Source organism: Hippocampus zosterae, chromosome 10, assembly GCF_025434085.1.
Source record: "Hippocampus zosterae strain Florida chromosome 10, ASM2543408v3, whole genome shotgun sequence".
Taxonomy (NCBI): Eukaryota; Metazoa; Chordata; class Actinopteri; order Syngnathiformes; family Syngnathidae; genus Hippocampus; species Hippocampus zosterae.
In genome coordinates, this window is record NC_067460.1 from 15784452 (window position 1) to 15805579 (window position 21128).

General features: G+C 41.5%; 1 protein-coding gene across 2 annotated transcripts in view; it reads left to right on the plus strand.

Moving 5' to 3' along the window:
- The first annotated feature begins 1004 nt into the window (after positions 1-1004).
- Positions 1005-21128, plus strand: part of grik4 (glutamate receptor, ionotropic, kainate 4) — a 231498-nt gene continuing 211374 nt past the window's right edge. For both annotated transcript variants that reach the window (XM_052077943.1, XM_052077942.1), the window contains exon 1: positions 1005-1493. The gene's annotated coding sequence lies outside the window, so the exon portion shown is untranslated. The remainder of the gene's footprint in view (positions 1494-21128) is intronic.

Here is a 21128-nt window from a genome sequence, read left to right on the forward strand (position 1 = left end):
TTTTCTGTGACAATAGAAATGGATTGCGTGTCGAAAACGAGAGGCACTTAAATTTTAAGTGCTCTGCTTTGTGAGTAGCCTGTGCCAACCACTTAACGAGGTGCAAGTGTCACTGTACGACAATCAGGTGGTAGAGCTGGGCGGGTGTTGGTTAACACCGACGTTAGAAGGGATGATTTGCACAGAAGTTGACTTCAAACACGAGTGTGTTGGGAGAATTGAGGAAATCATGAACAGAAATGGTAAATATAAGTCAATCAGCCTTCTTCAACTATAAGATTCGTCTTTGAGAATGTCTTGGACTAAAGTGCTTCGCCACGTGAAGCCAGCTGAAATCAGTGGGCAGTAATGTCAGAGCAGATTAAGAAAGTGCAACACAAGCGAAACAAATGAAGACGAATGTGACTGTTTGTTCCTCCTTAATGTTTCATTTGTGATGTGGTTGCTGTGGCTCTTCTTTTGTGCTTTTCATCTTTACGCTGTAGGCTTGATGTCTGATTTACAGTATATAAACTAGGATGACTCAGTGACACGTCACGACGTTGCGCTTTCTTCCAGTCATCTATATTGGTTCTTTGTAACAAAGAGCAGTTTGGAAAAAAAATCATCAGGCCAATTCTGTTGATGTTTGTGCCTCACAGCTGAAGTTGCGGGTTCAAATCTTTGCTGAGGCCTTCCTTGACAGAGTTTAAATGTTCTCCCTGTGCTGTGTGTGGGTACCCCGGGATTCTCCCACATTCCCAAAAACATGCTTGCCTAATTTTCATCATCATTTCATTCTATGTGCCTTTCTTGTTAAATGCAAACTCACAGAAGAATAGATCAGCGGATTGTTGCAGGATCATACACGTTAGCAAGTCCTGTTGCTTTTCGTGCCTGGTAAAGTGTGTTGAGAGGAAGGCACCAGTTATCTCACTCGTGTGTGTGTGTGTGTGTAAGTGTGTGTGCCCGCGCGCACACGTTCAAGAGGGGAAGGCGCTCTCGCCTCCCGCGCTTCAGCTCAGTCTGCTCTGCATTCTCCGAACGGGCTGCAGTGGATGCAGTCGAGCTGACGGGACTACACGCTCAAGAAGAGACGAACACAAATAACTACTTAAAATGTAAAAGGAGGTTTGGAGTGTCGGTCATTGTGGAGTGAGGAGGTCGGGAAAGGCTCAATGTCTTTTTGGATGGGTCTTTTGTTGCGCCTCAGTGGGATGCGGGATGCGCAGCGTGAGCAGTGCGCGTGTTCAAATGAGTCCAAGTGGTGATGTGATTTTTACTGCGATGGTGAGCAAACAGTCAACTCTTCATCTGCTTTCTACCGACTGCACCTCTTGGGGGGGAATGATGCGCACGGACTCTGAATATTTGGATTTTCACTTTTGAATGGGAATGAAGAACATGTGAACAACACTTGGGCTTATTTGATGTGCTCATCTCTCAAGGGAGGAACAATTCTTTTTTGGGGGGGTGGAGGGGAGAGAAAATAAGAACGAGGAAAAAGGAAGCAGGTGAGATACTTTTTTTTTTTTTTGCACTGCAGCATGTTGATTTTAAAATTCAAGCAAATTCACTCCACTTTAGCTGCCGTTTTACGCCTTAAACATGAGTCATTCATCTCAGTCCTACTTGCTTCTCCCTAATTATCCATCCCATCTATCGGTTCCCCCTTGTGAATCAATCAAATTTTCCACCAGCTAGCTCAGCGGTTGCCAACGTAGGGCTCATGGGCCCGTGAATGGCTCACAAGAGCATTTAATGTGGCTCATCTTTCAAGCCTGACATGGATTTCAGGAATAGGAATTGAGACAAATTCAGCTCTTGCAATTTCTTATCTCTTCTTTTATCGATTCTCATTGGGTGGCGGAATGAAATCATGAAGTCATTCTCAAACCTCCTACACCGAGTACCACCTAAAAAAAAAATCGTGCTTCAACAACCAGCATAACTACCAGCATTGAAATAGAGAAGTGTAGTTGACCTAAGTGTTCATCAAAATATTACAAGTCACTGTAATATTAACGCAGTGCCGAAATACAGCAAAATTGCACCAAAAAAAATGAAATCCAAAAGAACTCTACTTGGGTGATTCTTTCAAGTGCCACTAGAATGAGCCAGAGTACCACTAGTGGTGCGCGTACCGTGCTGGTCAATTGGTTGGGCTGCCTGAATCACAGTTTTGTGGTTCTGGGATCTGCATGATCGCTCCGCTGCTTGCATGGGGTTTTCTCCATATTCTCTGGCTTCCTCCCACGTTCACATGCATGCAAGATTCATTGAAGAGTCTAAAATGTCTGTAGCTGCGAGTCATTTTCCATTTGCCGTCTTATGATTGACTGGCAATCAGTCTAGGCTGTACTCCGCTTCTCGCCCAGAGTCAGCTGGGATAAGCCCTGGCTCACCTGCAACCCTAATGGGGATAAGCGCCATTGAAAATGGATGGATAAATGGATTTTCATGGAATCATTCCAAATAATCTTGAAATGGATGGCTGGGATGGGATTCCCCAGCCCTGTTTTTAAAGCAACAATATGTGACTTTTAAAGGCTATGTAAACCCGTACGTGATGTGAATGCTTTCACATGAGGTGTGCAATGCTCATGTTGCCCTCTGTTAGATGCATTGGGACAGAACGTATCTGTTTATCACACGATTTCTTTAAAAAAAAAACAGGAAAACGCGAATGCTGCCTAATTAGGACCCAAGGCAGTTGGATGACTAAAAAACAAGAACATTGGAGGGATCATTTTACAGTCTTCTTAAAAAAAAAGGTCTTTAATGACTGAATAAAGTTCATTTTGCCTCTTACTTGTGTCTGTATTGGCTGAGATGCTTTTGAGGCAAGCTCGAGTACTTTGTGCGTTGATTCCAAAATGAGTAAATGCCGTGAGCATTCTGGCTGGGGCTCATCAGTCGGATAGTCATTCAACAAAATCAATTTGCAGCGTAGTAAGTTAATCTGTTGGCAGTTTAAGTTGAGGCAATGTGCCGCAGCCTCAGAGGATCTACTTCCATTCTGGCAATGAAAGGTTCGCTCACATCTATGACAAAAGTGTCCCTTAAATAGTGTTCAAAATGATAGCAGTTTACCGGTGTTTCATTTACTGGATAATAAGCTATTCACAATCAATTTTTTTGAATGGGGGCGAAAAAAAAAGCTCGAAGTGATCACCATGACAACCCTCCTCGGTCCATTTGATTTTTTTTCACTCGTTTTCTCCCAAATTGGGATCACGCCTTCGTGTTCTAATTTTGCACAGACTCATTGTCTTCTTTTATGGATGAGCTCAATGTTTGCCGAATAGTTACCTGAGTCATATTTCAGTATTGAAAAAAACAAAGGGAAAACACAATTTTCAGCAAATTTGTCTGAATTTTGCATTGATTTGGTCACAATTAAGTTAAAAGTGACTAAGGCAATTATACCGTTAGGTAATGACACCCAGCGCGTGGTGTCACTTTTAATTGTTAGCGGAATTTAAGTTGACGTATTTCAGACGCCAGTGCGGTCAATTTGGTCAGAATGTGCGATGATTCTTCCGCACTCTGCGTGAACCCTTTGGCTTCATCATCATGAGGCTGTGATTGATTTATTTGAAGCGTGTGATGAGGAAGGGGGGCGGCTACGAAGGCAAATGCGCTGTGCTATATCGGGGCTGGTGACCATGTAATTAAAGCTCATCTTTTTTTATAATGTAAGATGCACACATGATGAGGAAAAATGTCTACACTATATTCAATGTGATGTACATTAAAGAGCACTTAAAGGGACAATTTTGTGAGACTTGGCATTGAATCATGTCATGATTGATTCTGTGACGTGAAATTATTCTGAGCTTTCTTCGTAGTAGAATGAGGATATATTATTGCTTCGATCACATGTGGAACACCTGTTTTCTAATATGCGCATTAAGTCAAAATATTATTCCATCATTTGGCTGATTAACTTTTAGAATTGGACGGCGGGCTCCTTCGAATGCTCTTGCGGGCAAGACTTCATTGTGTCACATTATGTAAATGTTTGTGTTTGATTATGAGGTCATTAAGCTCTTGCCTGATCATATTTTGCATGTACTCAACAAGGTCAGCTATTTGTTTGGTACATTTATCAGCAGTGGCCACATACATTGATGATCAATATTCATGTAGCATCACCACATGTACTGTGCTCTTTTAAGGAACGTTTTGCTGATATTTCAATTTGCTCTCTTATTTTCGTGTCGGAACACTTATGGCTGCTGCCCACGGTTTCTTGTGGAGCGCTTCAAATTATTCTCCCATGCTACTTTTTCTTCATCTTTTTCCATTTGCACTCAGTCGGCGATGGAGGAAACGCATACAGAGAACTCTGCACTAAATGTTGAGCTCCCCCCCCCTTTCAATTTAACACTTTAGTGCACCCTGTAACCTGATAACATGCGAAGCTGTCCACTCTATATACTAACCGCTGTCCCTGAATGGGTTAAACACGAAGAACAGTAAAGAGGCACAAATCAAGGCTTATTGACTGGGGCCTCGTCTCATTATGCAACCATTCAATGCCTTTGCGAATCTAAAAGAGACGAAAATAAGATGGATCGGACACCTGAGTAGATTTATGATGGGAATTTTCCCTTGAGGGCTTTGTTCACCCAGTTGACTCATAAAATTCTACTTAGCGATCATTCATTCATTCATTCATTCATCTTCTGAGCCGCTTGATCCTCACAAGGGTCGCGGGGGGTGCTGAAGCCTATCCCAGCTGTCTTCGGGCAGTAGGCGGGGGACACCCTGAATCGGTTGCCAGCCAATCGCAGGGCACACTGAGACGAACAACCATTCGCACTCACACTCACACCTAGGAACAATTTAGAGCGTCCAATCAGCCTGCCATGCATGTTTTGGGAATGTGGGAGGAAACCGGAGCACCCGGAGAAAACCCGGGTGAGAAAACCCGAGAAAAGCCCGGGGAGAACATGCAAACTCCACACAGGGAGGCCGGAGCTGGAATCGAACCCGGTACCTCTGCACTGTGAAGCCGACGTGCTAACCACTGGACTACCGGGCCGCCCTACTTAGCGATCACTGGGACCTTTTTGTATATTAGCCCATAATATGGTTGACATTTTTATTCAATAGTCCTATGTTTATTCTTTTTATTTTGTATCACTTTGTGTGAATGTTACTTTCTGCTGAACATGAATTTCAATGATCACGATCTTTGTTTGGTATGATCAAGAGGCACCATGGTGGACCACTGATGAACACATCTGCCGCACAGTGATGAGTTTCGAGGTTCCGCTCTCAGCTCTGTTGTGCGTAAAGTTTATATTGACCTTGGTTTCTAAATGTAGCAAATGATCAACACGTCAGAATTCAGGTCAACATGTCAGAAATCAGTGGCCTTTTATTTAAATGGAACATCAGATCTGTATGAGGCTAGTCTGGTTGAATACCTGGGATGCTCGAGTGTCCCACAGACCTGGTCTGAATGAGTTTTTTTAATGGGCAAAAAAGTCAACATGTCAGAATTCAGGTCCGAATGTCAGATTTCAGAAGCATTTTATTTTGAAATGGAACATCAGATCTGAAAGCCAGTACTGTGGTTGGATACTCGGGGTGCCCTATTGTGTCGGAAACCTTTTTGGGTTGCAGGATAACTAAGATTCATTTTTAAATAATTTTTTAAAATATCAGGTGAAATTGTTGCAATTGACTATTTTCTATCGCAACTTGAGAACGCTTCTTGGCGCTTGTCTGAGAGCTTTTATTCTCCCTGAGTGAATTTATCGTTGTTCGACAGCCAAAAAATGGCTTTATAACGTTCTTTAAAAATCCAAACCACTGACGTGCATGCATTAGTTGTTGTGCTTTTATTTTGAAGGTGGCCTACCGTAATGCACAGCACCTGTATGACAATCGCAGTGGCGGCTCACTTGACTTCAATTTTGTGAGTGGAGGCTGGCTTGACCGCAATGTTTGACTGGGGAGCCATTTAATCTGGACGCCAGGTGAATTGCCACACCGCAGCCTCCACAACACGCTAAAAGAATGAATTCACTGTCATCACAGTAAAATAGCCGATTCACGGCAGGCCAAGAATTCCCCGCTCCGGCGATTGACCAAGCAGAGTTGACGGCAAAATAATGCAATCAAGAAAGTTGCCGGTCACGTTAAAATAAATCCAAAATGATAAGCGGTTCAGAAAATGGATGGATGGACGGATAGATGATTGGAAGAACACACCCTGGTTTCTGCCGTTCGACATTGTGTGGCGAGGGATCCTGGACGTTAAAGTTGATTTGCTGCGTTTCCGTGAGTGCATAAACAGGTAAGGCGTTTGGACAACGTGGGGTGCAGAAAGAGCACAATTAAAGTGCCCTCGATTTACAATTTGCTATTGTGATTAAATTGCGTGTTTCATTGTTTGGAATATGGCGTGTTTTTCGGTAAAAGTACAAATAAAAGGTAAATGAACAGCGATCGCAGTCGTTGGCACCCTACACTCTGGTGTAACGATGCGACGGTAAAAGTGTCAAAATTTGAATACCCCCTAACTCCACCGAGTACCGATACCTCTCGAACTTTTGAGTCATAAGATTTAATTTAACACAATAAAAAATGTGAACAAAGTTATTTCATTCTGATGCAAATGATGATTCGCCAATCTGTCACGTTGCCGCTGGATAGTTCCAATATATATTTTTGCATCAAGTGATCTTGGTTGTCTTTTGTAGCTATTTGTTTTGTTTTATTTTTATTTAACATATTAGTATTTTTATGTAAATTTTAACTGTGTGTCTTCAATGCACGACATGGTTGCACTGTGGTTGAGAGAGGGAAGTAATTTCATCTGTGCTGTATGTTACACATAGAGTACAGTATATTTAACAATAAAAGCGAATTTGCCATGAAGAATGGTGGTTGGTGTCGGCAACCTTCACGAGTATTGATACACGCTACAAGCGTATCGTCCCGATTCAGATACTTTCCTCGCCCATCCCTCATCCTCGAGAATCACAGCTCTAAATCTTTTTTTTTTTTTTTTTTTTTTGGGAGGGGGTCTATTGACTGGCAACCAACTCAGGGTGTACTCTATCTTTCACCCAAAATTAGCTTTGATTGACTTCAGCTCATCCGCGATCCTAATCAAGACAAGTGCTGTTGAAATTGGATGGAAATATTCAAGTCAAGACCATGGGAAACTTTTCCTTGCAGGCCCCAACAGGGTCCAGCAGGTGGTGCTACTGTGCTCCTTGCAAGGATGAAGACCGATGCATGTTGGTTTAAAAATAACTTTAAAAAACATTATATTTTAAAATTTGCATTATAATTTCTCACGAGGGGATTTTTAGGTAGAAGTTCTACAAAAAATACCTCCATTCCAGATTTACATGAAAGTTTGTTGCTATGTAGCTAAGCCCCAGTTTTCACAGTAGTTTCCCTAATTTTATTATTCAACTGTGATTGATGTCTGCACATTTAATAGCTAACGGCACCTTGTGAACTTTGCGTAGCAACAAATGGCAAATGTGACATAACTCAGGTGTCGTATTAGATGATGCTTGTAAAGATTTATGGCATTTATGGCACAACTGCTAGTACATTATCCAATTTCATTTGCAGTAAATTCAATTTTGGGGTCCCTCTGAGTGGAGTCTTACGATACTGCTCGTCTCCATGTGGCTGTTTTTACTTGTGTGCTTGGTTGTGGTATTTTTCCAAAGATACTGCAGGTGGTAGGACTGTTAGTCGCCGTAGGTTACAAAGAAATGTTATTGGCGATGGGAGAAAATATCTCCCTCGTTATCTATTAAGATAATCATGTCTGAGCTACATTTACGAAATATGACTGATGAATAAAAGGTCAAAGTAATGTGGCAAATAAGATTGCTGATGAGAGATTTGTGATTCTCATCAAAGCTTAATTGGATGTGTGCACGCTTTGGGTCGCTAAGTTAGACCATGATTCAACAGCTCCATCAAGCCAATGCTTTGTGAGTAAGTGAAACATTGTCAGCACAAGATGGGGTGCAACATTTGGAAACAATTGTTCAAAACTAGCTCCTAGGTCAAACGTCATAAAATATTGATCAACTTCTTTCTTTATTAACTATTCAACATTGCTAGTTTTATCTTTCACGTTCTTAAGTCTTGCAATATGTTAACCACAGGAAAAACAACCAAACATTCAATTATAGTTGGACAAACATTTTGAAAAGCTGAGTTGCATCTGAAGGTTATTTTAGTTAATGAAAATTGTGTAATGTAAAATTGAAAAAAATGTAACGAAATAAAATTAAAAAATGAAAACTGAAATTACATTTTACTTTTACAAAACAAATAAACTATTATGCCCTTCATTTTCATCTTTAATTAATTTCATACATGATCCTTTGGGGTTATTTTTAAAGATATTTATTCTGTTACTGCAGCATAGCTGAAAGGTCAAACACTTGTCTGGGAGTTGGGGTTCTTTTCCTGTGTGTTGCCTTACAAAGCAACACCACCAGATGACGTCGTCTTTTGCACCGTATATGCGTTTTTGGCATGGCTACGGTGGCTCCCATGCTTTTGTCACTTAACCCAAGATTAGTGCCGTTGTTGTGGTAGATGCTACATGCTAAACTAGCGAGCCATACCTTAACTCAAGTCCGAGTTAGTATTCATTGGCCCCAATATCTGAAAAACAAAACAAGAAACATGCAAACACCGGAAGAGCATGCAAACTCAAAATTCAAGCCCTGAACGTTTTGTCTGCGAGGCAGACGTGTGAACCGCAACACCGACGTGCTAAAGACACAGTAAACGGAGAACTATGTTATTCTGGCACGCGACTCCTAGAGTCAGCTTTATTATTTATAAGACTGGTGTGTTTTGTGTTCTCCCCATTCCACTCCCGTTGTTAGAAAGGATATTTTCCAGGGTAACCCGAACCAAGTTCCACACTTAAGTCCCCACGCCATTGTGTTTGGTGACCCTAAAAGAGTTGTTTGGTACACTTGGCAACTTTTGCTGCAGCTGCAAAAAATGGCTGCTGTTCTAAAGTAAATCAAGCCATAGTTGTTCATATAAGCCTAGCCTTGGAGGGTTCGTGTGACATTTACTTTGTGAGGTCTCCACTGACTGGCTTCAGGTTAATTAGCAGCACACACACTCTGCATTCAACCAAGCAACTGAAGTCTGTGAGCACAACAAACAGCTCTGTTGCATCTGTCCTGCTATATCCAATCAACCTGTGCTGCTGTTTGTTGAATATGTTTTGTTTGTCTCTGTGTTCATGGCCGTGACGCATGACACAAAGTTGTCTGTTCGTTCATCTATTGTGTATTGATCAGGCGGGACTGCTGCATACAGACCTGTATGGAGCTTTGGATGCCTCGTCACTCAATAATAGAACCGCGAGTAAGCTGACCGATATATTTTCACCCAATGTTTTTCAAACTTTTTTGAGCCAAGACACACTTCTTTCATTGGAAAAATCTCGTGGAACACCACTAGCTGAAAATGTGGAGAGAAAAACAAAACACCTATTTGAAGAATTAATGTGTTATATTGTTACTATAACTGTTTTTAGCATTGAAGAATGACATATTATAACAGCTTGAATTGGAATCAAATGAACACAAAGAAAAACTTATTTTCTCATTTTTCATATTTATTGTTTCACCGTCAATAAATATTTTGTGATGCATTCATGCATCACAAATTCGCTTGTCTCTCGTCTAAACATCGGGCAATTGGCTAGCTGTTGCTGCTCCCTAGCGGTATGAGAGGGTACTACACAATTACTTTCTGCGCGATAGACCACACAGGCTTACCAATTGGATATTTTCCGGCGGCACACCTGACAAGGTCTTGCGGGACAGGGGTTGAAAAACACAGTTTTAACCTCCTCGAGGACAGTCAGTTTGCACTAATAATTGTTCAACATGTAAGTGCTCAATATATAATCGGAGCTGCACTGAAGGCACGTGTAAAGGTGAGGAATGAATCAGAGGCAGGCCGGCATTGAATAACCGCAGCCAGATTAAGACAAACAAACAAACAAACAAACAAACAAACAAAAACATTTGGATGACCTGAAGAGTATGCCAGCCTGTTAACGCGGCCCCAAGAAAAACTTATGCATGCAGCTCAAACTTATCATGTCTAGTGTGCTAATGCAAATGGAGTCATCCAGTCCAAGGTTATGCCAACAATGAGACTCGCCTGATAAAACCCGGCATCCTAATGATACTCGGGTATGCCTCTTCATTTCCCGTTCATACACAGTATGAAAGACAGTGAATCAGAAATCACTCAAGGTTGAATATTCGGTACTTGCTTTTAGGGCAGCTGAAGATGCAAAGTAGAAAAAAAGCCAACTGTACCTGCATATATTGCATATATCATACCTGAAGGAAGTTCTTTTATCTCCTTTCAAAGGTGAGCTTTAAAGGCGAGGCAGGCAATCTTAGACGTTGCTTATGATTCACAATCGCAAATCCGTAGATGTACGGTCAGCACCAAGTTTTGCCAAACCACAGACTACGTGACATGATTCCTAATTAGCAAGCGACCTGAAGCTCGCGTTGTGGAGAAGCAACTGATTGTTGAGCTGAGTCTAAGGTGACCCCCGCAAGTAGTCCACCGCAATAGAAATGGGAGAAGAGGTTTCAAATGTAATATAGTTTTGAGATAACTGTGAACATAGATTCTTTGTCTTTAATAAGCACTCCCTTAAAAGGGGTTTTTAATGGCCAAATAGATGTTTCCTAAGTAATGCTTTTATATTAGACAGGGCTTTGGCCTGAGCATAGAAGAGCGCAAATCAATGAGATTTTCAGTGGACACAAGATTGGTTCCTCCAAAAATGTGCAAGTAGTTGAATGTTTGAGAAAACAAATCCCGATTACAGTGGTGCCATGAGGTACAAATGATTTGACTTGATAGGTCAAGAAACTCAACTCACAAAAAAACGTTCTTCAAATAAAGAGGCTTCAAGCTGTTTATTGGCACTCACACTTGAAGTTTACAATCAAACTAAAAAAAAACAAAACAAAAAAACGAAGTGTATTTAAAACAACCACATGGCTTTGTCTCATTCTTAATTTGAGCAAACGATGCAAAACACCATAAATCGCTGACAAGTAGCATCCATGACGCAGTCTTAAAACCAATCAAGCAACCGATAATTTGAACAGAGACGGTGAGGCAACATATACTCACAATATAACCTCCTCATAGAATCTTTGCGAGAAATTACGAAAAATTCTACAGTTGACCTCCTCAGTTGTGAAACATGTTTCTGTATTACCGTAGACTGGCCCAAGGTGGCATCATTGTCCACTGACCACATTGCGGTTTATTGGTCTGAACGCTCCATTCATTTCGTGGAATGTCTTTGCTTCCCCTGCTCACTGGAATTTCAAATGTGACTGCCTACAGCAGTCGTGTCCAAACTATGGCCCGGGGCCCACGTGCGGCCAGCCCACCGTTTTTTAACGGCCTGCGGCATATCGTAAAAATACCTGACATGGCCTGAAATGTTATTTAGAACAGCTAAAATAGTGATGGAATTTCTGTGGTGAATAAAGATAACAAAATGTTTGGGCAGCGCTGGCCCACAGCATGAGCTCTCCACAAGCCTGTTAGACTAAGCAACTCTTCATTCATCAGTAAAGAGAGTGATGAGACGTAGGGAAAGGGATCGCGGTGTGGTCTTTTTTTTTTTTTTTTTTTTTTTTTTTTTTTTAGAGGTGGGGGGAGAGTCTATTTTTTTGCATTACTGTTGCACAATATCACTGGGATTGGTTTGCAGCCCTGCTTTTGAAAACCCCATGTCGACTTTACCCGTGCTTCCTTTGAGACATTTCTATGTCATGACAGAATAGTTGTGTGTGTGTGTGTGCACAGAATTTCCTCGGGAGGCTCTCATCTAACTGTCTAAGATGATCCATATCCACTGTGCTCCTTGTCAGCTGTTGAGACAGTGATAAATGGCATGAAGACTTTTTGCAAGGCAGGCTGCCATCGATAGAGCACCTGCATGGTTGCTGACCTACCTGTGGCCAAGAATAAGTAGTTCGATGGACGCTGTAAATATAGTGGCTGCATTATTCTGCTTCATGGGGCACTCATGGCAGTGACAAATCTGTAAGTGTGCATCTTTGACGAGGACAATTGCAAAGGAACAATCCTGATGTCAATGCAAAAAAAAAAAAATTTTAAAAAGGCTGCATTTTGACTTGATGCAGTAGGCTGATATGAAACAAATACTGGCTCTGCCGCCTGAGACACATTCAAAGGACAAATATAGGGCTACAAAAAGAAAACAAATATATACTGTCGCATCTCGATAATTAAAATATTGTAGGTTTATTATTTCCCAGAGTTCAATTCAAAACGTGCAATTGAGTATTCCACAGATTAAACACGGTAAAATACACAAAGTCAATTCCTATTGTTGAAAATAACTTTTAATTGTTTCTGAGAACTCCTGCATCGCTGCAGTTCCGCTCCTCTGATTTGCATTTTTTTCCCGTGGATTTATTTTCATTTTTCTCCTAATATTTTTTTTTCATGGTAAAATGATATATCTTGGGGTTTTAAATTCCTCATGCATTTCAATAGGTGCCAATTATACGTGGGTTTATTTTTCGCAATTACATTCCCCATTTCTATCCCCTAATGTATTTAAATTTTTTGAGATAGTGAGCGATAAACTATAATCAACAAAGTTCCAAAAAAATAGAATGATGCAATATTTCACTGTCGTCAATCTATTGAATATATGAGTTTCACCGAGTCTCGAAATTGAGTTTTCCACAATGTTATAATTTATTGAGATTAACCTGTACACTTGTTCTCATAAATCATCATACCCTGACAGAGCTGGTAAAAAATGGCCTTTTTTGGAGGGGAGGGAATAAAATATCGCTGTTCACTGATAAGGAACCATCTCATTATTTCATGTTTTGTTTAAGGACAGTGCTCTTCTGAAATGGGGTATCGTCTAATCTGAATCCCATTCAAAATAAACTACGAGTAAATGATCACTCATGTTTTCTGTAACGAATGGTACACAAATACTGCACAACTACACCACAACTGTCCAATATACTGTGAGGCAGTGATTAGCACGGCTAGCTGGATTTCCTCGGTATTCCTCGGGTAATTCGCCTTCTTTCCACATCCCAAAAACCTCCGTTATTTTTACTGAGGGCTCCAAGGGTTCTTTGTATGTGCCTTGCGATGAACTGGCAACAATCCTTTTGCCCTGCGATAGGCTCCAACTCATTCGTAACCTTAATGAGGGCAAGCATGGTAAAAAAAGGATGGATACACACCATCTAACAATATGGGACATGAATGAATGTGTACCAATGCGATTTTTGTAAGGATCTGGAAGAAGGTGCAGACACAGGAAGTAAATGAGATTTAATTTATATCGCAGTATTAAAAAAAAAATACATATAAATAAATATATACAGTGTATATATATATATATATATATATATATATATCAGCAAAATTGAGACAAATAGGTTGAAACAGACAAACGTATAGACATGTATGCAAATATCACACTGAGAAAAATCAACTAGTAAAAAAATTCTACAACCAGAACATGCAAACAAAAGCGATTGAAAGGTTATTGAATTAATTTTTAAGAATTTAAAAACAGCCCAAGAATTCGACAAATGTAGCCCATTGTGGATGTTACCAATTCATTTACGATGGCATCCATTGAACAGTCCACGAACGGGAATCACAATGGTACTGCCCGTCTGTTGATCGTCTTCCATGAACCAGGAAGTAACTGCTAACTAACAAACAGATGGACAAGAAAAGATGCTCTTTTTCTTTTCAGTTCTCTTCAGACGCGACCTTATCGCGTTTGTCAGTCATGTTTTTTTGTTGGCGTCAGACTCAAATATTTTGATCTCGTCAGTGGGCTACTTCCTCCTTCCCATCTGTCTTGAATGTTGCACTCAAAGGGGCACTGATACTGTTGCCTGAAGTTGGCACACCTTTTCGAACAGCGGTCAAACAGGCGTTCACGCACATTGGCGGGATTTCCAACGAGGGCGTGCCAAAGCGACTCATCAAGATGGCGGAGATGTGTAATTTCCCTTTGCGCTTTGTTGACACAGATAAATAATCTCCTTGCCGCAGTGTTGGACTCATTATTATGGTACAAGGGAGGTTAGCGTTTCACAACGGCAAATCAATAACACATTAACGCAATAAAGGATTTGCAAGTGGGCAGGACCCAGCTCGCTCTTTGTGAGGGAGGGGGGGATAATCGGCTATGATTAACGTCTAATTTCACAGATGGCTTGAAATGCCACCAATTTGCTTTGACAACGCAATGCAACTTGCGTTGTCAAAGCAAATTGCATTGACAATGTTGCAGTGCAACATTGGTCTGCAGCTGCAGTTATTCCGTTGGAGATGAGCGTAGGTCAGTGAGCACGGAATAACTTCTTATAGATGTTTCTGACTGCTTGGTACTTGTTGCCATAGGAGCCAGTCTTTACCCTCTAGTTTGTCATTGCGGTGATGAGCCCTTAAATCGAATGGAAGAGTCAATCAATAATGGGAAACGGAGAGTGTTCTTTCATGGTCAGTTGAGTCGAGTCAGTTGTCATAAGATACAAAGTACGTACATGGCATATGATAGACTTTAGAGTCATAGTAATTTTTTTTTATATATATATATCAAGTATGGAACATAATTGTATAAATAATTGCACATGTCAAGATGTAATTGTGAATAGAAACTAAGAAATTAAGTTGACACCCTTGGCCTATGCTTTCACTTTAGTCGTTTAATGTGTTTGTATTGTTGGGCAGGGTCAAGCGTGTACACCATCAAGTGGTGTTTTTTTTTTTCAGGTTGGCATTGACAAGGTATTAACTGATTTATGAGTTTAAGATGGTTGCATTGATGAATTTCAAATCCGTATCAGATCGATGTTTGGAAGAGGCCTGATTTGGGTCCAATTCTATGTTTTTGTTTATCTTTCCGCTGCCATGATGCATTCCCTAATAGTGTCAGTTGAGACCCCCCCCTCAAAAAAAAAAAAAAGAATTACGTCACTTGAACGATGCAGTGCAAATCCAGTTTATCTTTCCGTATATGTCTCATGCTACTCTAATTGGCCAGTGAGGGTCAGAAGTCAATGCACACGTGCATTGACTTTGCCTTGATTGACATGCGACAGTGCAGTCAGGAGCAGTCAAATGGAGCGACACTATGCCTGGCCACTTTTTAATCATGTACCCCGGGCCCTGGCTGATAAGAGATGTAAGGGCGATTATGGTTCAAGGAGAACGTCCTTGCGTTCGGGGGGCCTTGGGATTATGTCGCTTCAACGGAGTTCTGACTCGAGCACATCAGTATTCAGACGGTGGCCTCCTCGAGGGGCGTGGGAGGTGGGGGGGTCGGGGGGGGGGGTTACTGGAAAGATTGGGAAGGTAGAGAAGAGACTCACACGACTGGAAGAACTTGAACGGCCGAGGATTGTGTTTAATCTGTGAACTCATTCCATTATGATGAGTACAGCATATGATGGTATATGTGTTAATAGCTTTTTAGATAAGATGAGATTGGCTGACCTCAAATCTGTTCCCCTTTCCGTTTCTCCGCGTGAATAGAATAGTGACAATGTTTCTGTGTAATAGGTGCAAGCAGACGCATCGAGAAGTCACCGTGTGGCCCTCTCTGATAGCTCCAAGTCAAATCATCAAAAGATAGTGCTTAACATAGCGAAATCAAAAAGAAGCCAGAAATAGCACAGTCATGTTGAGACGTGCAGAAACGCACTAGCTTGGGAAGCATAGCCTTCGCTGGTTAAATTAACCCCTTTTTGTGCCCGAGGATACTGTAGCCGCAGACACGATTGTATGAGCATTTTCACTGATTGGGTGGTGGATTTGCCGCGACTCCGGTTTCGTCCCACGTTCCTCCAAAATTTATTTTGGGTTAATTGAAGGCTCTTAGGCGGCCCGGTGGTCGAGGTGTTAGCGTGTCAACCTGACAGTGCAGAGATCGTGGGTTCGATTCCGGCTCCGGTCTTCCTGTGTGGAGTTTGCATGTTCTCCCCGGGCCTGCGTGGGTTTTCTCCGGGTACTCTGGTTTCCTCCCACATTCCAAAAACATGCATGGCAGGCTGATAGAACACTCTACATTGTCCTTAGGTGTGATTGTGAGCACGGATGGTTGTTCGTCTCTGTGTGCTTTGCGATTGGCTGGCAACTGGTTCAGGGTGTCCCCCACCTACTGCCCGAAGATGGCTGGGATAGGCTCCAGCACCCCCCACGACGAATAAAGCGGATCAGAAAATGGATGGATGCATGGAGTTAGGAGGTCATTCATATGAAAAAAATACTTTTAGGAGACTCAAGCCTCATGTGGGAAAGGGGGCACAAGCAACTTGTTGGGTGAGCACGGCCCCCTATGGCCAGCCCTTGCTGACGGGTCTGCCCTCAAGGTTCATTCGCAGCAGAACGGCAAATTAGTTTTGCATTGGTTGTGTCCTATTTTCCCACACTGAGCCACAGTGATAATTCATGAGAATTTTATAAATAACCTTGAGGGAGAATATGCATCCAAACCTGCATAAATCTCTTCTTTGACGTTGCCCTTTCTGCCCTACCTGTCGTGATTGGTGCTGCTTGAAATTTTGTTCGCGTCTGTGACATGCCCAAATGTGAAGAGAGATGAAACAGTTCCAAACTAATTGCTGTAATGACCCGCACGCTCATGCTGATCACAGTATGTGACCTGCAAGGGTAAAAGAGTGCTTGGTGCTCAGAAAATGTTTTTTAGTCCACAAGCATATGTTCTGCACATGCCCTATCCACCCCCCCCTCTCCCCCCCACACCCACACACACCTCCTCTGAGATACTTCGTCATTACAGAATCATCTTTCCTGACCTTTCCGGGAAAGACATTCATAAATGCATGAGCAATTTTTCTCAATAGCCCCCATTAAGCCATCAGTGTTATAGTAAGAAATAGTACTCCAAAATAAGTTTGGCTGAGAATATTTGCCAGCTCAGTTGCAGACGGATGGATGGATGAAACATGCTGTACTTGTGTAAATTTTAAGTCAATTGGAACAAGGGTTTGGGAGCTACTGCCCACTGAAAGTTGACCTTATTTGGCAAGAAGGGGAGTGGCCACATTCCTGTGAAAAGTTGAGGACATAGTGAAAAGTTAAATGACCATTATTTTGATTCTTTACTATATTCTCTGTTTCTTACATTATGCACAACTCTCATTTATTGTGCAATAATCTAATTGTAACATATCTGTTACATATGTTGATGCATTTTTGTGTTGTCATTTTTTTTTTTAATTGGGAGGAGGGGGCTTGGAACGGATTAGGTCATTTATATGGAAAACGTGTCTCGATTCACACATTTTTCTAGTTTAGAAATGTAAATTGAGGTACCACTGTATTTTTACTCGAGTGCACCACAATTTATTGCACTCACTAGTCACAATGGTGATTTTATACATTGAGCTCTAATTAAGCCCGGAGATATGTGCCACTGAGAGAAACATTTCGGTAGCTGAGAGCAAGGACTCATTGAGCCAGGTCTATGGGAGAATAAAGAACGTCTGTCCTACATTTTAACTTGCAATTTGTTGCAAGTATTATCAGCGGTGTTCTATCAGGTCTTTAGTGGTGTCACATTTGCTGCTAGTTTTCTTACAGGTTTTCACAGAATTCCTGTTCCGTGTATTATCATCCCAATTAACCCAATGAGTTGATTGGGGCGAGGAAGGTCTCTCAAGTTGATGAGTTTGTTGCAGCCAATTATTGGGCTCTTCTTCCTGCACCGGCTTTATCGGCTCATGGCTGGAGATTGCCATCAGCGGCTGTGGAGCCTAACTGAGTTAGCTATCGATTAGAGGAGCTCTGCAAGAAGTCGAGAGGAATCCACTGCAGGTGAAGATTATTGTAGCAAGTAACGAAATGGTTTTCTCACAGCTCCGAGACAAATGATACTGTTTGTGTTTTGGTCATCAGTTGAACTGTTTGATACCTCAAAACAAATGTGAGCTTTAAAAAGTGTGCCAGAAAAGTTCTAGGACTGGCATCACAAACGATATATTTTAAATCCGGACTATACCTATCTTCTTTGCAATGCTTTTATGTGCCCTGGAATAATTCACCTGGGATCATCGGTGCCTTCTGCCATCTTGATGTGGTCCACGTCCTCACAATGGGCTTTGTGACCCTCATGAGATTGGAAAAGAGAGGGTCACACAGAGCCATGTCAGGTCAGTATGGATGTTGCTCTTGTAGTCCAGGAACTGTCAGATGCTCAGGACATTGTGAGCAGGTGGCTACAAGCGCTACTCCCAGTTTATTGTCACTTTGGTATACAATCATTGTGACTTCCATGCAGAAAGTGTGGATTTAATTCACATTCAGTTCTGGTTAAAATGCAAACTTGGATGGGTATCTTTCTCTTTATGTGCCCAGTGATTGGCGACCAGTAAGGGGTGTTGTCCACCTTGTACTCAAAGTCAGCCAGGGTAAATTCCCAAACCCTGGAGCCCTGAACAAGCGAAAAACCGATTTAAAAAAAAAAAGAATGTATTTTTACTTGCGTGCACCGCCATTTATTCTTTTTTTTGTATTTTGAATTGAAACTGATGAAATGCCGGTCCTTGGCAAAGAACTGATCTGACAATTTGAAGCACCCACTAAATGTTGGCAAGTGCTCTTACAGAAAGTAGCAGTGCTAGCAGACATGAGGGTGGGGAGTTGGGACGGATGAATTGATTTGTCAAAACGTTTGTGTGTTTCTAGATTTATTATGCAGCTTCCCTGTTTTCCATTTTACTTGCACTTAATCTTAATTTATTGGTTCCATTCCATTTGTAAACAAATGTTGCACGTTTGTATTCTAGTGGGGCGCTCCAAAAGTGGGGCCCTTCCAGGTTTTTGGGGGAAAATAAGCCTCAAAAGTCAAAACAAATCTAGAAGTTGAACAGCCAAATCAAAATATTTTTGGCTCATTGTATATAAGAAGGATTTAACAGAAGTATTGTTCATCTAGTACAGTGGTTCTTAACCTAGTTTCGATCGAATCCCCGGGGTAAGACACACGCGACTCAACATTTACACAATTAGTTATGACACGCCTGCTTGGCCATCACTGGCTGCAGATGATCACATGACATTGCTTGTCCAATCACTGCTGTGGGAAATTTTGTTCACTTCGTAGTCAACGTGCAATTGTCAAAATCATATGTCGTTCAATTAAAAAAAATAAAAATAAAGTATACTTACCTCTTGAAATTTTATTTACTTTTTTTCTGTTTTTAATAAATGCGTTTTTTTAAAATACCTTGAATTTGTAAATATATATATATATATATATGTATATGTACATGTACATTTTTCACTCATGCAGTGGGTGAATGCGCATATTAACTGGTTGGGTTCGGTACCTCTAAAAAAGTTAAGAACCACTGATCTATAGTTTCACCAAGATTGACATTGCAATTGATGATCGCAAATGTTTGTCCAGGATCCTCATTGTACTCTGACGGTCTACAAGTGAGGTCATAGCCCACCATCCTTGTGTGTGATTGCTCCACTAGCCCTCAGGGAGACGCGGTGTGTTCTATACAGAGGGCATTCGGCCAAGTTGTGTTAAAGCAGGAGATGCGTTTAATGAAGGAAAAATGCATTATAGGTCAGGTGCAGCGGAAGGTTGCTCTCTGGAGGCACAGGTGCACACATACTTTACCCGGAGTTGTTGAGGAATTACACCTCGGTGTTCCCAAACGTGCACTAAACCTCGTACAGGCGCATGATCCGCTGCAATAAAAGCGATGCACAGAATGGTGAAAATAAGCAAACAAGGTTATGGTGTGTGACGTCTGATTAATTACCCAGAACGATGGTTGCTTTTTATTCTTCTTTTGAGGCACACCTAGCCCTGTTTTTATTTTATTTTTTTGTCTGACTTGATTATACTAAAGGGATCGCACTGTCCGTTGGAGTGGCTCAAGCGTGAGCACTTGCACTTGTTCTCTTTATGAGCTGTGATATGACTTGTGTAAATTGTGTCCTTTTCTTCACAGTTGTACTAGTGCGACAGTAATTACCTTGTACTTGTCCATTGATTCGGGTGGCGTGAGGTCATCAATTCGGTAATGCTATTTGGTAACACGACAGACTCAAATTAGAAACCAACCCAGGCATGTTAAAATGCATAATGTCGGGGCAGAACATCACCATACACAGAACTGGTTGACCCAGCAGTGTGAAGAATATTTTGTGATGTGGCACAAGAAGGCAGCCATTACGTTTTTGTTTTGTTTTTGTTTTTCCGCTTGGTTGTTTTATATGCTGTGGCCTTGAAGTGTTTTTCACACAAATATTTACTGGGATTATCACATTCCGAAATTACGAAAGGCACTCAGTCATCGTCAAGGCGCACCGCATTTTTCGTCCACACTTTAGTTTGTCCTTGAATGTGTTTGTGATGTCTTCCGAATAAGAGGTAAATATGCGAAGCTACTTCAGAGATGAATCAAGCCCGCCTGATTACATCAACCCAATGCTTCAACCTCTCCTCCACAGTGTTTTTGTTTTTCTTTGTTTGGGTTTTTTATTTATTTATTTTACAACTAGGTTAGGCTGTACTAAAGCTCCGCAAGTAGGCGGACAATGTGACTCGTGCTGTAGATCAAACAGCCGAACTGCTGTTTAGTGACAGGATCCTGTCCACCAGACTGGACTCAATTTTTCTCCATTTAGCGCCACCATCTCACACCTGTAATAGGGTGGCAGTGCACATGAATGCTCACAGCAGGTCGTACCGCTCTGTCGTTAATGACACAAGTTAACACGTTGGCACCGCTTTAGGGTGGGCGTGACGGCACTACCATTCAAGAGACTTGGCATTTCTGTTCAGACACGATGACAATTAATCTCCTTCATATGCTATCATGCTTTGAGAGTAGATGACTGGAAGGCTGCTCTTAAATTGATTACTCCACCTTTTATTTTTTTATTTTTGATGTAAAAAAAACTTGAAAACAGGACATTTCATGTTGTCATGGTCTCCCTGTGCTTGAGCAGGCTTTCTCTGGGTACTCTGCTTTCTATATTCGAAAAGCAGGATGAGGTCAATCAAAGATTAA